Below are 15,474 nucleotides of genomic sequence, written 5' to 3' on the forward strand. Positions count from 1 at the left end.
TCTCATAAAAGACTCGCAACATGGTCTTCGTCATAATCCCTCTTGCCTCAAGAATCTGCTTGACTTTTTCAATGACTTACTGAACATGTATGACGAGACTAAACCTGTTTATGTGGTCTACCTCGATTTTCAAAAGGCTTCTGACAAAGCTCTACACAAAAGACTCCTTCCGAAGCTAAAGGCACAGTTTCAGCGGCAGTGTTCTCGGGTTGGTAGAAGATTGGCTCACCAGACAAAAGCAAAAAGTTGTAATAAATGGAAAAAGAGTCAGATTGGATAAACGTTACAAGTGGAGTGCTGCAGGGTTCAGTGTTAGGTCCTGTTCTTTTCTTAATATATGGAAATGATACTGACAAAGGACTGTGTTGTAAGATTTCAAAATTTGCTGATGATACTAAAATAGGTAACAGAGCAGATACAGCACTGCAAAGGCAGGCAATTCAGAGAGATCTTGATCTATTTAACTGGGCCCAAGTCTGGCAAATGGATTTCAGTATTAATAAATGCAAAGTGCTAAACATTGGCAGTAAAAATGCAAGAGCTAGTTATAGAATGTATAATGTTCAACTTGACAGGGTAAACCATGAAAAAGATTTAGGAGTTATAATAACAAACGATTTGAAACCAAGCTAACAATATACAGAAGCTGTGAAAAAAGCCAATAAATTGACTGGATTCATAGGCAGAGCATTTGAATATAAATCCGATAATATTGTCCTCACTTTGTATAATTCCTTAGTATTCCCGCACTTTGAGTATTGCGTTCAGTTTTGGTCACTGTATTATAAATATGATACGGAAAAGCTTGAAAAAGTGCAGTGAAGGATGACAAAGACGATACCTAGACTGAGAAATAAACTGTACGGGGAACATTTAGAAGCCCTGAATTTCTTTTCCCTAACTAAACAGAGGATACGAGGAGATGTAATTCAAGTATTCAAAATACTCAAAGGACATGATAACATGGCTGCCGACAAATACTTCACAGTTGATCACTCGAATTACTCTAGAGGCAATGGGCATAAAATATTTGGCAAACGATTCTAGTCGCATGAAGCTAAGCATTTCTTCTTCAATAGAGTTGTAAACATATGGAATAAATTGCGCTCCAACGTAGTAAATTGTAAAACAGTACATACCTTTAAAGGTCGCCTGGATAAGTATTTGTTGTCTAACCCCCAGCTTAATATGTTTACTCCCGAATAAAACAGGTATGTATAATTTTTTATTTTATTTTATTTTAGTATTTTAGGGCCTGGATCAATTTATTAAATACAAATATAGTATATGCACAGACTAGGATATGCACAGATAGCCCTGAGTTAACGGTCACTATTCATACTTTCGACCTGTGATGGGCTGTGGATCACTGAGGGTCCCTGTTAGTTAAGTGGCCACCATCGGGATTTTTTTTTAAAGTACCAGGGGTCACTGCTTCAGGAGGTTACTTTTGTGCTTGTCCTGCATGGGAAAGTTCTAGTCTCAGTGGAATGAACAGAGCTGGGGCCTGACTGACAGCTGCCTACCTTAATACCGCCAGGCAAGGCTGCCGCACCACCCCTGAACATCCACACTGTGTACTGTGCAAATTCCACGCTATATCCGCAGACGCCCCGTTCACTCAACGTACCCGTACATAGTGTCATGCATTAGTTATTCATTTATTCAATTATTTATTTTACTTACAGATAATGTATTATAGAATGTAGCTTTTCCTTTTCAGTCTTTCTTACGAAATTTCCGTCAGTTTTTCCATGCTGCATGGTGGTTTTTCTCACTTTTTCTTGCCAGTTTTAACTGGAGGGTTTGGAGGCGGGGGGAAGCCTTCTTGCTTTACTATCCTTATCCTTCAGCATGTAGAGTTAGATCTCGTAGTCATTGTCTACTCTGTAACAAACAGCCTCGAAAGGATCATAAGGTCTGTTGCTGTTTGCTTTCCTTTGTACTCCCTTGTACTCCTTTGTTTATAATCGTACTTGTGACAGAGCCGAGTACGGAATGGAAATGTCGCATGGCGAATTTATCCCTTTCATCATTGCTTTTAAGAAATGGAAATCCTATTACCCTTATTCGAATTATTTACCGTCTTTATACATGCATGAAGGCAATATTTCCACATACACCCTCTCTAATACATCCCTAGAAATCACCTGACAGACAGGAGTAGTACATACCTTTGAATACTATGTTTTCCCCCAAACTATAAGACCATGAATATTGTAGAAACCTTAGTTTTGTTGGTGTAAACCTGATGTTCAACATAACAACACTCAGTTTTAGCTGGCTTTGGGTAGCATAATATCAAATATTGGTTGCTGTAACCCTCTCACCCGCAAAACTCGTATCTGGGAGATCACAGACCCACCAGATGGAAGGACCACTCAGTGCACTGGTTCATTTCCTCATGTCCTTTGCCTCTATCAATTCTCATTCATATTCGCTTCATGTTCAGTGCCTAATAATTATCACATTTCACTTTTACTCACCTTATATTCTGTGCCTCATCATCACCTTCCCTTTCACCGTCATTTCCTCTTGCATCACTATCCGCTTCGATTCACGGTTATTTCGTCACGTTCGGCGCCTTATCATCACCTCCCAGTCACGATCATTTCATCATCTGCGACACTTCATTTCCATCCCTCATTCACGGTCATTTCTTCATGTTCTGTAACGTATTTCATTATCACCACTCATTAACGGTCACTTCTAGTACTCATTATTTCTCTCATCGTCATTTTTTCATGTTTTCGATACATCCCATTCACGGTCACTTCCTCGCGGTCTCGATCACCTCCCATTCAAGATCGCTTCCTCACGTTCTCAATCACTTCCTACTCACGATCACTTTCTCACGCTTCCTATTCACGGTCACTTTCTCACGTTTTCGATCACTTCCCACTCACGGCCGCTTGTTCACGTTCCCGATCACTTCCTCATTGCCTCCCATTCACGGTCATTTCCTCATATTCGGCGCCTCATTATCATCGGCTGCCCCCCAGCTGTCCGGCCACAACCTCATTACCCTTGTTCCCATACACGCCACCGCCGCCGCGCCACGTAAACACAACAGTACACCACATCCCGCTCCCGGTACGGTCCTCGGCGCCCTTCAGTCCGGTCCCCGAGGATGTCCGTACGGGGTTTGAGATGCTATTTACGTTTTTGTTTTTCTCTGCATGCCTCTTTGTCTTTTTGTAAGGATGTTAGGGTCTCTGTATATCACTGGGATTATTCGCCCCGCTCCTAAGATGCTCTATACGATTTTGCAACACCGTGCGGCTCTAGCTTCCTGCGTACGGCTATTATGGCTCTTTGTACGGCTCTGGCACTCTCCTCATGGCTCCTAAGTTGTTCCAACTGGCTTTAATATTTCTGGCTCTCTTTGTATGGCTGCTGAAATGCTCCGTGCCTTTTTTTTTTTTTTCCTATATGAACTCTATTTGTACGGCTTCCAGGATGCTCTGTAGGCCTCTGAAAGTCTCCGTACGGACTCCACGACTCTACTGACCCTGTGCTTGTGTGCTTCTCTGTGAGGCTCTTAACTCTCCATTTGGCCACTGTAACTCTCCATGCGACGTCTAAACTTCCCTGTAACGCTTTGTCCTTGGTTCCCTGGCTGCCTACTGGTGTGTGTGATCTGAAGGTACATTTTAATTATTAGTTATTTCCACAAACTCCCAGGAAGGTCTCTTTATTATTCCTTTGTTTCTCGTTAACCTAAGAGTCTTGATAATTCTCCTTATATTTATTTATTTATTTTATAACTTCTCACGCTCTGATGTTCTGGTGACGAATCTCCGTAGCTACGTTATTATCAGGACCGTTGTGCATACTCTAAAACCCGCAGTTCTAGAGCTTTAAAGACTTGCATGTGAAAGGATATGAATACTTAAAAAAATAATAAATATCAAGTATACAAATAAATAAACAAATACGGGTAAACAGATGAGTACTGGTCACAATCACACTACATTCCACGGTCATTTTTCCAATTAATTCGAATTTCTCAAGTTTCCTCATGTAGCTAAGTAGAATTCATATAAGTACGCCCGTCTTTCACTTTTAACTCTAATATTCACGCCATTAGTAAATATAATAATCAAGGTTTTGTGTTAAGACAGTGGATCACCTGACAGACAATATTTATGGGCCAGGTGACGAGGAACACTGACGGATCATAGCAACAACTCGCTCCCCCTCTCTCCTTTCCCTCTTCCTTCCTTCCAGTCCTTCATTTCTCCTTCCTTCCAGTCCTTTATTCCTCCTTGCCCCCTTCCTTCCTGCCAGAAATTCATTCCTCCTTCCCCCCCCCTCCTTCCTGTCAGTCCTTCATTCCTCCTTCCCCTTTTCCTTCCTTCCTGCCAGTAAGTCATTCCTCCTTCCCTCCTTCCTTCCAGTGATTCATTCCTCCTTCCCCACTTTCTGCCAGTACTTCATTCCTCTTTACCCCCTTCCTTCCTGCCAGTCCTCCATTCCTCCTTCCCCCCTTCCCTCCTGCCAGTCCATTCCACTCTAATTACGTGCTTAATCCCTTGATTTAGGTGATTTATCTTGCTAGTTCATTCTTCCTGCCCCCACACGATTTTATTCACTTTAAGGGAGACTTTTTTTTCCCAGTAAATGGGTCAGTGAATTCTATATATAACCCTCCTAGTAAAGATATATATATAAAATAAAAACCGTCCTCAAATAGCAAGAATGACATAAAAAATAAATCAAAGGGGTGAAAAGGTTAAGATCTTTGGATTACATTTTTCCCTCTTCATATATCATTACTGGAGTCCATTAATTCACCAAAAGTTCGTTCAATTTAACTTGGCCAAGATTTTCGTCCTTTTTGCAGCTTATTTCCCGTAGCTCAGTGGCAGAATATGACAATGTTACGGCTCTACATCCTTTCCACAGATCTTCTTCGTGACTAGCACCGTATTCTAGTGTCGCTCTATTGTTACATCTCAACATTTAAGATGGAGAGATGGCAATTTGAGGCCAAGTTAAAGTGAAAGGAGCGTAGTATTAAAATCTAGTTACCTCTGTTTACCTGCCTTTTGTGCTCATCAAGGTAAGCTAAGACTTGCTCTCTCTCTCTCTCTCTCTCTTTCGCTCTCTTTCCATTAGGCTAACTCCACCTCTTGCGTACGTATTAAGTAGTGCATTAAACAGTTCATTCTGGCAACCTCCGGACGAATTATTTCATCATTTAAGGGGCACTTTGCAATAATTAAAAACCTTAATCGCACATCACAAGGATATATAATAACTTTTCTTTTAATATTACGGTATTTCTACACCCAGATAATTAGGTATATTATTTAGCGTGGCATGTTGGATACTTGTTGTAAAGGTGTTAAAATCTGTACACTAAACACAGTATGATCTTGAATACTACAACTGTCCACCGTTCCAGGAGTATGCAAGCCCGCTGTTACAATACAGGACAATACGATGCAGTACAAGACAATACAGTACAATACGACGCAATACAAAGCAAACAGTACAACACGATGCAACACACACTCCTCTTTCACGATTCCTTCTCGCCCACCACAGTTCCCTTCTTTTATGTCTTCCTCTAAAAAAATTCCTTTCCTATTAATTCCCTTCCCTGTCTCTGTACTGTTACATTCTTTCCTGTATTCTTTCCCTTCCTTCAGTTCTTCTCTGCATTTTCTCCTTCCCTGTTCCATTTCTCGCTTTTCCTTAATATTCTCCTTCCTTCTTTCCCTACACTCCGTTTTCATAATTCTCTCTCCACTTTAATACCATGCCACTCCCTCTCCCCTTCTACACCCCCACTCCTACTCCTCCTCTACATCCCCACTCCTCCTCCCCCTCTACACTCCCCCACCCACCATCCCCTCTACACTTTCCATCCACCCCTTTCCTCTGCACTCCCTCACCCATCCTCCCCCGCGCCCATTCTCCCTCCCACCCTACGCTCCCATCCACCCTTCCTTCCTAAATCCCACACCCACCCTTCCTTCCCCTCTAGACCTCCATTCCCCCCCCTTTTTCCTACATCCCTACCCCTTCCCCTTCCACACCACCCCCTCCCCCCCTCTACTAGCCCCTCTTACTGCAGGGTGCCTCAGCCATGGATTACTTCCTGGCGTCCCGTCGTGTAGCGTCCTCACACCATCAGCCTCCAGCCCTCTTCCTCCTCCCTATTTTCATCCCTCTTTCCCCTCCCTCTCTTCATCCCTCTTACTCCTCCAGCCCTCTTGCTCCTCCTCATTTTCATCCCTCGTTCTCCTCCCTCTTACTCTTCCAGCCCTCTTATTCCTCCCTATTTTCATCCCTTCTTCTCCCCCCTCTTACTCCTCCAGCCTTCTAGTTCCTCCCCATTTTCATCCCTCTTTCCTCTCTTCACCAATCTTACTCCTCTTTCTTCCTTCCTCTTTCACACCACCAGCCTGCATCCCTTTAAGTTCCTCTTTTTCTTTATTCCTTTTCACATACCTCTCATCCCTTCCTTTCTTTCTGTCTCCCTCTCCTCCATGCCTTTCTTTCTATCCCCACATCCCTCTCACTCTTTACTCCTCTTCCACCTTCCTCCTCCACACCATCAACCAATATCCCCATCACTTCCTCCTTCCTTCAACCATCCTCCATTCCTCTTCCCCATCTCTACCCTAATACACAGACTCTCTAACTCATTTCCCCCCTTCCATTAACACCCCTACCTATAATGATTTTACAGGGCACCATCCCTCCTAAAATTCTTCTTTATTTAGCACGTTTCTTCCAGTCTAATTTACCTAAAATAAAGTTGCTCCTTCTCATTACTTCCTATCATGCTCCATCATTACCACCTTCATAATTATTCGGCTCTGGAACTACTGTATTCGCTCTCTCTCTCTCTCTCTCTCTCTCGTTTCAACACATATTCCAGAATTTTCCTTGTTTCCCTTGCTCTCACACGTCCTCTATTTCCTCTCTGCTCCTTCCTCTCCTCCTCTCTCTGTTCTCTCACCCCTTCCTCTTATTCCCCTTTTTACTGCTTTCACCCTCTCCCCTTCCACCCACTCCACTCCCTTTTGGCATAGTAATTACACCCTTTCCTTCTCTCTTCCACATCCACTTCCTCCACTAAGTATGAGAGGGAGAGAGAGGGAGTGGGAAGCTCGCACTCAATGTCGTCACTCCACTCCACTAGTTTCCTGACCATTTTCCTCACTTTTCCTCCTCCTGCTCCCAGTCTCACATTGTTATTTTTTTTTCATTTTCCTCGCTGTTTTCTTCATTTTCCTCACTGTTTTCCTCCTACCTCTCCTGGTCACACATGCTATCATCATTTTCCTCCTTATTTTCCTCAATGCTTTCGTCCACCTAGTCTCATTTTCACACTCCATCACTTTCATCGTCATTTCCCTCCTGTTTCCAGTCCCACATTCCAATATTTTTCTCCTCCTCCTCCTCCTCCTCTTCCTCCTCCTCCTTCTCACACCCTCGTCTTTCATCTGCCAATTAATTTCCCCTCACTCTTATCGTGCACATCAATTGCAATATTCATCACATTCAGCATCCTTCATCCTCTTTACTCATGCCTCTTCCCTTCCCCCTGCCAACATGAACACGCATTTCTCTCTCTCTCTCTCTCTCTCTCTCTCTCTCTCTCTCTCTCTCTCTCTCACCTACCTATTTTTGCAACGCTGCTCCATCCGTCGAACAGTTTTCCACAGTTCTATCAACGTCAAAAATCTCTCTCTCTCTCTCTCTCTCTCTCTCTCTCTCTCTCTCTCGATGACTATATTTACCCCCAGATCAGTCATAGTGTCGGTCGCTAAAAATCCACTACACTATAATCCAAGGGAGGGGTGGAAAGAAAATTACGAAAGGCGACAACACTTCTGAGACCGACTGTACACAAGTCTCTTCCTATCTTCCCAAAATCTTGCGAATATATATGGGAAAAAAACGAACCAATCTGAAACGCACAGGTAATTAATAAGGTTTTCACATTATTTCAGCAGGTATAAAATTTCTTCAGACGGGACTGGGAAGACTGTTGTTTCCTTGACCCTATTATCGATCCCCCTGCCGAACGATAAACAGCGAGAAGGTGAACGATGACTTTTGAAACTTAGCAATAATATCCTCGAAACTCAACACATTTTTCAGAACACTGCGTACGCGTTTCATAATTCTTCGATCTATTACACCTGCGATAAACCCTTTCAGTCCAAGGAGGAGACCCCGTAGTAGCGAAGGACCAAAAGAACGCGACATCGATCCTGAACGAAAAATTATCCAATATAAAATCGTCAAAATGGCGGTAGAATAAACTGAAAAAAATATATGAGTTATCGGTGAGAAGGGGTTGTGCCAAAAAATATGCTGATCTCTGGCCTTCTCTCCGATGCGGGATTTTCATTACGATATTATCATTCGACCACCCTTCATGTCCATCGATTATCGGTGCCATCTCTCTCTCTCTCTCTCTCTCTCTCTCTCTCTCTCACACACACACACACACACACACACACCATGCACGTCAGAATGGGAAGTGAAGACGATGGAGAGAGGAAGGAAGGGAAATGAAGGAGAGGGAAAGGATGGGAAATGAAGAGGTAGGACAGAGGAGTAAGAGGAAGGAAGGAGGAAGCATGGACGAAGGAGGAGAGCTGAAGAGGAAGAGAAGGTGAGGAGGAAGGAAGGAGGTAGCATGGACGAAGGAGGAGAGTTGAAGAGGAAGAAGAGGTGAAGAGGAAGAGCAAAGGGAAGGAGGGGAAGTCCAGAGGAAAGACAAGAGTTTACAAGAGGGAGGGGAAGTAAAGATGAAGGATGCCGGTAGACAGGAGAGTGGAGAAGTAGAGGGAGTCGAAAGTTTACGAGAGAGAGAGAGAGAGAGAGAGAGAGAGAGAGAGAATGCGTCAGTTGTGGTTGGAGCGCCATGATTGTGCTCGTACGCCAGCACTTGTTTGTCTCACATTCAGCTCATCCTCTCTCTCTCTCTCTCTCTCTCTCTCTCTCTCTCTCTCTCTCCACTCTTCTTGCTGCACCATTCTCTTCCTTTTATCCTTCATCTTATTTTAATTTTCTCTCTTCCTTTCATTCCTCCTCTCTCACTTCTGACTCTCTTCACTTCCTTACCTCCTCTCTCGCCAATCTGCGCTTCCCTTCTTTCCTCTCTCTCTCTCTCTCTCTCTTTGCTCTACTCTTCTCCCTTCACCCCTTCCCTTTCATTTATTGCAATGGTTTCTTTTCCTATGATTCCTCTCTCTCTCTCTCTCTCTCTTCCCTTTTTTGATATTCGGCTGTAATTCTACATTTCCTCTTAATTCCTTCAGTAATAATGCCATCTATTATTCCCGGTTTGTTACATATATGCCAATGCTGAATGATTCCGGGCTATTCTGCAAAGGAAAGAAGTCTGCAATACCCCTTTTTCTCCAACTTGGCCTAAAATTGCCATCTCTCCATCCTGAATACTGTTACGTAACTAACAATAAACACTCGAATATAATGCTAATCACGAAGAAGTGTTGAAAAAGGATGTGGGGTCTTCGTACTGTCTTCTGCCACTTAACAACGAGGAATAGAATGCGAAAAGACGAATATCTGAGCCAAGTGAAGGTAAAAGGACTATAGGAAAATTATCTGAAAGTCTCCATTCTCGTAGTGAAGAGGTTTAATTGCCCTATGTTCGTATTCTCGTCGGGTAAGGAGGCTCCCTAACACCTCTTCTTTAGCGATTTATTTTTGGTTACGGCAGGTTAGTATCCTCTAGTACGTTATTTGTGCAGAGTATGGCGATGTTAGAAGGATTTATACGACACAGAATAGGGAAGGTGAAGAGGACAGACAATAGGAAGGAGGGGAGGTGCATTGGAAGACAGAAGGGCAAGGTGTAATATGCAAAATAAATAGCTTAGGAAAAGGCGTTAGGGAGCTTCCTTAACCGAGATGCATTCGGGCCCTAGTTCCATTACAGCTCCTTCTTCAGCGCCCCTCATTCCCTCCTCTCCGTTGCCTCTTTTCCTGCCTCTGCTTTTGTTATCCTTGCAACAGTACACCCTTGGAGCACGACACGGAGCTAATCAGCCACTGACTTTTGTAAATATGAGTCGTATAATGAGCCACGCCCTGTATAAAGACTTCTAGAGTTGGCATCTTAACAGTAAATTATCATCATTCATATCCACTGCCCTTTGAGTTGGCACCTTAATTATCCCTAAATTTTTATCCTTTATATCCCCCGCCCTTAGAGTTGGCACCTTTATTATCACTAAATTATCATCCTTTATACCCAATGTCCTCCATTAACCGCACCTTTATATATACCAGGTATGTGTGTGTGAAGCCAGGTGTAAAGACCAAGGCATTCCCTACTGGTGCCAAGAGATTTAAAGTAAACTGTCTCCTCTCACCTTCTTAAAGCCAGATGTATCACCCTGTAAGGTACATGTCTTGGGGTGTTACTTTAATCTACTCCACTACGAGTACTTCGCTGCTACTGTGCTGTCCCCTGGTGAGTTAATTACACCTTAGGGAACACTTCAGACCAGAGACAGCATTAAACAGTCTTCACTACCTACTTCACCATTACAGTTCCTACCAATGCTGAGCACTCCTCTCTCTCTCTCTCTCTCTCTCTCTCTCTCTCTCTCTCTCTCTAATGCAAAACACGTCATCGTAAGGAAGGGGAGAAGTCTGTACACCACAAGAGAACTTCCGAATTGTGTACACCGAAATTCAGACTTATTTTGTCAATCCTTTACCCTACTATAAATGTCTTTACTGTAATGGTAGTGGATTTGAGCACTCTTTATGGAACGTCTATGTTAAAGTGGGCAAGATTAGTTTAGTCTGTCAAGGCATAATAGGAGTGATTAGTAGTCCATAAGGGTTGGGTTAATCTCGCTGTATCAGGTCAATCTGGTTCATTACGGATATGTTTGTTTTTAAGGTTGTGGTTACGGTTAGGTTTGGTTAGAAAGTGGTTAGGTTAGGTTAGGTTTGTCTAATGGGTTACGTTAAATTAAGTAGTCAATTAGGGTTACGTTACTCTAATTGGGTTGAGGCAGGCTAGGGTTTTCAGTTAAGTAAAAGTGACCATCCTGACGAGCAACGGAGCCTGAAGTTCTGAAATGGCATACAATACACATAGATCATTGAGTCTCTTAAGTAAAACTGTTCTGGTGCTTATAAACCATTAGAGCCTCGCAGATTTGAGCCGATTAGAGCCACACTGCACTGCTCACGCCGGATATAAGCATCTTGGGGCGTTTGCATCACCTGTTTATATAAGGATGAATGAACGTAATCTCTGCCTATATTGCCTAATCATTCATGCACTTTACTGAGGTGATTCACACGTAAATAGCCAATTCACCTGTACTGGGATGTCAAGGTGTCTTAGAACTGTATTAATTTACGTGGGTGACTGACAAGGAAAACTCTCAACAAACATAGCCTCAGTCCACGATACGCAACCGTCGAATTTACAGCCCAAATCCCTAATTCTGTTTTTGGTACGAACAGGCGAGGAAAAAATGAGAGAGAGAGAGAGAGAGAGAGAGAGAGAGAGAGAGAGAGAGAGAGAGAGAATCTATTTAGCCTGAAGCCTGACAACTATACTCCTTCTACCTTAACTTGGCCCAGATTTTAGTCTTCTTGTATCACGTAGCTCAGTGGCAGAAAGAAGATAATGCTACAGCTCTACATCCTTTCCATAGCACTTCTTCGTGACCAGCAACCAAACTGTATATTAATCTATTGTTATAACTTAGCACTCAAGACGGAAAGATGGCAAATTTAGGCCAAGTTGAAGTAAAAAAAGTATAGTAATTATCGAACTCTGAATGTGCCTCTGTGCTTTTATAAACTTTCTCTCACAGGGTGGTGTGGGATGCGTTATAAATATGTCAAATTAAGCCATATTTACTCTTCATCTTACCCCCCCTCCTCTCTCTCTCTCTCCCTTCCTTCCTTTCATCTTATTCTCACTCTTAATTACCTCTCTCCTCCATCTCTCTCTCTCTCTCTCTCTCTTGAATGTCTACCCCTTCCCTTAATTTTACCCACACTCTTCATATCAAGTTTCTTTCTTAATTATCTCCTCTGAACTTCTCTTTTCTCTAAATTTCTCTTTTCTCCTCATTTCTAATTACCCATCGCTCAATACTATTTCCCTATTGCTTACATCTATCTCTTCTCCCTCTTCTAATCCGCTCTCCTTAATCACCATCTATCTATCTATCTATCCCCTCTTATTGTCTATCTACTCTTCCTCTTCTAGTCACCCCTTAGTCATCTATCCCTCATTCCGTCTATCTCCTCTTTCCCTTTGTATATCACCTCTTTTTGTTTATCTATCTATCTTTCTATTTATCTATCTATATAATTATCTATCAATTCCTTTATCAATCTCTTTTCTCCTAAGCTTTCTCTACTTCATATTTTCCCATCTAATTGTCTGTCTCTCTTTTCCTGCCTCTTTCTCATCTTGCAAACGTTACTCTCTACTCCGTTCGGTACTGCCTCTCTAGGTGCTTTTCTTTAATTAACTCCAGCTCTCTTCTCACTTTCTTACCTCTCTTTGTCTTAGCTCTCCCCATTCATCTTCCCCGTAGTGCATCCCTTCCTTTTCGTCAACTTCTGTGTTTTCCATTTCCTCCTCTCCCCTTCATTCCATACCCGAGTTTCTTCTTTCATAGTTTCCCCTTCCGGATTGCCCCCATTACATTCCGACTTGCTGTCCCTCTTCTCATCAGTTAAGAAAACTCCCTAACACCTTTGCCTAAGCGATTTATTTTGCTTATTACACCTTACTGTCCTCTTGTGTGTGACATAAATCCTTCCAATATCGCCATACTCTGCATAAATAACGTACAAAACGATATTAACCAGCCATATCCAAAAATAAATCGCTATGCAAGAGGTGTTAGGAAGCTTCCTTAACAGACGAGAATACGAGCCACTGTCCTTAAACTCCTTCACCCCTTCAGCCTGGGGACACATTTAATTCTTCCTCTCAACATACGACTTTTCAGCCAATTTTGGGACGATTTCCAGCAGTGAATGGGGTGATTAAGGCTAAACCCCTCTAGTGCGAAAAGTCCCCCCCCCCCAAGCTGGATAAAATCGTCTGGTGGTTGCAGGAATAAAACAATAAACACGCCATATATCGTGCCCTCTATATCACTGACCTTCCTTGTATCCAACTCTTCCTTATTCTCAACCTCGCTAGTCAGTCTTCATTCTCCCTCATTCCCTCTTCTTTCCCTTCATTCTGATCATTCTCGTTAACATTCTAGCATTCCTCTTTCCTTCCCCACACCCACGTCTTTCCCACGCAACCTTTTCTATTCCTAAGACCATAATTATTACTACATATGAATCTCTCTCTCTCTCTCTCTTCTCCTTATCTCATTTCCATCTCTCCACCAACTCTTTTCATATTCTCCTCCTTTGCATTTCCACCCACGCCGCTGCACACTTTCCCAACCTCATCACCACATCTCACCATCAGCTCTCTACACACTCACCATACTTCAAAACCCCACTATAATTTCTACCATTTCTCACCTCACTATCATCACCATCTCTCACCTCCCTCTCTTACTCTCACCACCATCTCCCCTCACTCTCACCATCACCTTCCCTCACTCTCACCACCACCTCCCCTCACTCACCACCACCTCCCCTCACTCACCACCACCTCCCCTCACTCTCACCATCACCTTCCCTCACTCTCACCACCACCTCTCCTCACTTTCACCACCACCTCCCTTCATTCTCACCACCACCTCTTCTCACTCTCACTACCACCTTCCCTCACTCTCACCACCACCTCCCTCACCCTCACCACCACACTTCCTCACTCTCACTACCACCTCCCCTCACTCTCAACACCACCTCCCCTCACTCCCACCACCATTTTCTCTTACCACCTCCCCTCACTCTCACCACCACTTCCCCTCATTCTCCCCCACTCTCTCCACTTCTACTTACGCGTCCAGTCATTACATCCAGCCGTCAGTGGGTTAGTCAGATTACGAGTCATCACGTGAATCAGCAAACCTTACGCCGAATTCCATCACACACTGCGGCCAACATCCCAGGTAAAGCCTCACCATAAAATAAAGATTAATATATGAGACTAAGGGAAAAAGAAGAAAGCAAAATTACATCCAAGAGTTAGAGGAGAATAAACGAGGGGGTGAATGGGTAATTATAAAGAATTAAAACGATAAATGGAGCAAAGTATATGAATGCGAAGGAGGGAAATGGTATACACAAATTAAGTAAAAGAATAAAGAGAGCACACTAAACGAAACTAAAAAAGAGAGACGAAAAATACGAGACTTAGATGGCACACATTACCAACTCTTCCACCAAATTACGTACTTTATTCGGGTATCCATTCTAACTATTACAACATGATTTTACTTAGATTTACAAGCCAGTGTAGTGAAAGGGGTTTAATGTAGCCTATATCTGACCCCCAGCCGGTTCGTAAAATTTCCCCGAATTTAAAAAAAAAAAAAAAAAAAAAAAATGTTAGGAAGAAGAAATGGGCAAGGACGAGCTCAGGTTGATGGCACTGTGGAGAGAGCGAGGACAAAGGACCCGGGGAAGGAAATGATGAAGCGTGCGTGCATCCTACATTAAAAACTGTGTGTGTGTGTGTGTGTGTGTGTGTGTGTGTGTGCCGGTGCTCTCACTCATCCCTGCTCCGTATACACACACACACACACACACACACACACACACACACACACACACACAGCTGCTATCTTTCCCACCCCTACCACTAAGTCACCCTACGCAGGCCACTACTTAACCCACAGCCACTCCACACAAACCACGTAGACTACTGCACCCCCACTACCACCACCCCACCCACACCACTACCTTACCCACCAAAACCCCACCCACACCGCTATTCCACCCACCCACACCTTCACTACACCCACCACCACCTTGCGTACCACTCCACCCATCTTACCACTACATCATTCCACTCATATCATCTTCACATCTACCATCTCACCAACTCGTGCCCCCACACCACCACCCTGTCAACTAAACTGGTACCCACATCCATCACAACACCAGACGCCCCCCCCCCCATGCCAGTACCCAGCCCATTCAACACCCCACCACACCCCACCTCACACCATCTCCCCAACCAACCAGCCCCATCACTCCCCTTGCTTGAAAACCATCACGACCAAAACCAAACCCGGCCCCTCCCCTCCTCAAGACCACAATCAAACCCCTTACCCCTTTCCTACCCCACGACCCAGACACAAGCGCCCCACCCTAAACTCCCCCACCCATCCCCTTGCCCCTTTCACACCTTGGCACACCTCCCTCCCCACCAGGACAAGCTGTAAATGCACTGCCGTAACTCCCAGGCCCCACAACTCTCAAGGCTTTATATTTACAAACTTTTTCCAACAATTTACAAACCCTATTCACCTTAAGTCAGGAAGAATCTTACCTGCTCATGCTCATACCTTC

The 15,474-nt window shown here is 43.6% G+C and overlaps 1 protein-coding gene across 2 annotated transcripts in view; it reads right to left on the reverse strand.

The window, feature by feature from the left end:
• The window catches only part of LOC145399073 (protein phosphatase 1 regulatory subunit 14B), a 273,182-nt gene that overhangs the window by 245,074 nt on the left and 12,634 nt on the right, over positions 1-15,474 (reverse strand). The window contains exon 1 of one of the 2 annotated variants that reach the window (XM_080271827.1): positions 2,487-2,519. The exons of the other annotated variant lie outside the window; for it this stretch is intronic. The gene's annotated coding sequence lies outside the window, so the exon portion shown is untranslated. Of the gene's footprint in view, positions 1-2,486; positions 2,520-15,474 lie in introns of those variants that run through there. 2 annotated transcript variants of the gene reach the window in all.

Source organism: Coenobita brevimanus, chromosome 47 (genome assembly GCF_032717465.1).
Source record: "Coenobita brevimanus isolate Jiangsu-jjx chromosome 47, ASM3271746v2, whole genome shotgun sequence".
Classification (NCBI taxonomy): Eukaryota; Metazoa; Arthropoda; class Malacostraca; order Decapoda; family Coenobitidae; genus Coenobita; species Coenobita brevimanus.